Genomic DNA, 2,815 nt, shown 5'->3' on the forward strand with positions numbered 1-2,815 from the left:
TCAAAATCATCCACCTGCCCTCCAGACTGCATTCCCACTTGGTTGGTCCAGATATTTTAGCCATTATCATTTGCTCCCTCCACTTTTAAACATGCCACTGTTGCCCACCTCTTGAAGAACCCCTACCTGGATCCTTCTATTTTAAGTAATTTTAGACCCATCTATAAGCTACCATCTGAAAATTTCAGTCCAGTTTTCGCTCTCTCCACAGCACCGAGACTGTCCTGGTAAAGGTCACCAATGACTTATTACTTGCCGCTGATGCAGACCTGTACTCCATTTGAATTCTCCCTGACCTCAATTCAGCCTTTGACACAGTGGGCCACAATGTCTTAATCAGCTGTCTGAAAAACTATGTTGGCATCAGTGATATGGCTCTGGATTGGTTCATCTCATGCATCTTGTGCTTGGAGATGCCTCTTCCTCTAATGCTCTGCTCTTTTGTGGGGTCCCACAGGGGTATATTCTCTGTAAATTTACTGTATACATGCTATCACTGGGCTAAATCATGCGCAGACATAATGTTGATTTTTCATCGCTACAGGGACAATATGACACAGTATGTCCTGATAAAGCCAGGTAACACAATGTTTCCGTTGTTATGTCCTGCCTAGATGAAATTAAGAACTGGATGTCCAATAATTTCCTGCAGTTGAATGACTCCAAATCAGAAATAATTAAAATTACACATTGTAGCCCCAGCACTAGCCACAACCTTTCTTCTAGTCTGGGTGTCTTATCCAATAGTGTACAAAAGAGGCCTGTAACCTACACCGATCAGCCACAAAATTAAAAACAGTTTCTGGTTTTAATGTTGTGGCTGATCGGTGTACGTGTTGTTTTCGACTCGGAGTTGTCCTCTGACTAAAGGTGACTATAGCTATATAATCCTGCTTTGCCCAACTGAGATATTTAACCAAGATCAAGTCTTTCCTTTCACCTGCAGATCTAGAAAAGGTCATCCATGTTTTTATCTCCTCCATATTGGGCTACTGCAGACTACTTTATTCTGCTATTAGCAGCTGAAACATCCGAAGACTACAGCTGATACAAAACGCTGCTTCCAGGCTTTTAACATGTTCTAAGAGAAGGGGGCACATCACAGCAATCCTTGCTGCCCTCACTGATTACTGGTGAGTTTTAGAATTGATTTTAAGATTTTACTGCTTACTTCGACTGTTTTTTAAGCCCAACTGCACCTAATCTGTTAGCTCCCAATGAGCTTGATTGCTGCTTGAGATTCTCTGGCAGGGCCCTGCTAACGGTTCAAAAATCCACTTGTCACTAAAGGGAACTGGGCCTTTGCTGTCCGCGTCCTTAAGCTGTGGAACAAATCCAATAACCTCTTCTAAATCTCTTCTTAAAACTCACTTTTATCTCATCGCTTTTTTTTTTTTTAACTGATGGGATTTGTTGTAATTGTTTTAATTACTTGTTTTATTTTAGATTCATGATTTTGATTTTATCAGTTATTTTATAAAGAAAAATTATTATTATGTGACCTATAGATTGCATAATGAAGGAAAGAGTAGAATTAAAATAAATATTGAATATAAAACGTGGTAAAGACAGCCGAAGGCGAAGGTCTGTTACTGAGAACACCCTAACCCCAGTATAGAAATGACAGGGACTGTTTAATGTGAAAGCAACAAAGACACACCTGCAGAGATGATCAGTAACCTGCATAATAACAGTTATACAGGGATATTAATAACCAGGTGATGTGCAAAACCAGCATAAGACATAACAAGGACTACTGTGCATGTGAAGATACAAATTCACAAATGATGTTGATGACGTGACACAGACCAGAAAATTAGTGAAGCTGAATATGGTACCTTTAAAATAATAAAGAATAATAAAATTACTATAGTTGTCATAGAAGATTATAATGAAAGATAAATCCCATCCAGGGTGCCAGTGCATGTCTCACCTAGGGCATCAAAATGTCCAGATACACCGCTTGCCACAATGGTAGGTGGGGTAAGAGCCTGCTGTCATATCCTTGTTCTGGCTGCATCTTCTTCTTCTGCCTCACTGATCTTTTCCCAAGAACTCAGTGTCTTCTGATTCTTTGTAGCCACGACGGGATGAAGCATGCAAATGGGGATAACTGTGTTCAATTTCAGACTTTCTCTCCATGAGGGCATTCATGGTGTTGCACTCGGTCGTACACTAGTGCCCCTGCTTATCTTCACACTTCAACAAACGTGACCAAACACTGGCAGTTCAGAAAACCGTGGCCGTGATTGTGGGTGTGCTTGTTTGGAAAAGTTACAAAAATCATCCGACAGGACAGGGTTCCAGCCACTCAGATGACATGAAAACCTCTTCAGTGGCAACAAACTGATGCTTTTACTTTCTCACATTTTTATGTTGGAGCTCTCCTCATCTTTACATTTTCTGTGCAGTTTTGGACTCAGTTCCACTCAACTTTTCCCTTATAGCTGAACCCTAATCTTTTGCACGCTGAATTTTGATCATTATTTTGGAATGGCAAACAGCCACCTTTATCAGAGGTATCCAGGTATACTGATACAAGAAATGAATGGATCAAGAATTCTCAGATGCCATGGTATGCTGTGTAATGGGTAGGTTCTGTGAATTGGTAATTCCAAGGTAATTTCTATAAGAGGACAATTGTTGCTCCTCAAATTTACTACTACATGAAAAATTAATCAAATCTAAAAAGCAATTTTAGGGCATCTTGTAGCGCAGTGATTCCTGTATTTCAGTATTGTGGGATGTGGGTGCTGGACTGCAGGGCACACATTGTCTCTCTCTATATGTGGGGAGTAAAACTGACAAGCTGGTT

Source organism: Xiphias gladius, chromosome 20 (genome assembly GCF_016859285.1).
Source record: "Xiphias gladius isolate SHS-SW01 ecotype Sanya breed wild chromosome 20, ASM1685928v1, whole genome shotgun sequence".
NCBI classification, from domain to species: domain Eukaryota; kingdom Metazoa; phylum Chordata; class Actinopteri; order Istiophoriformes; family Xiphiidae; genus Xiphias; species Xiphias gladius.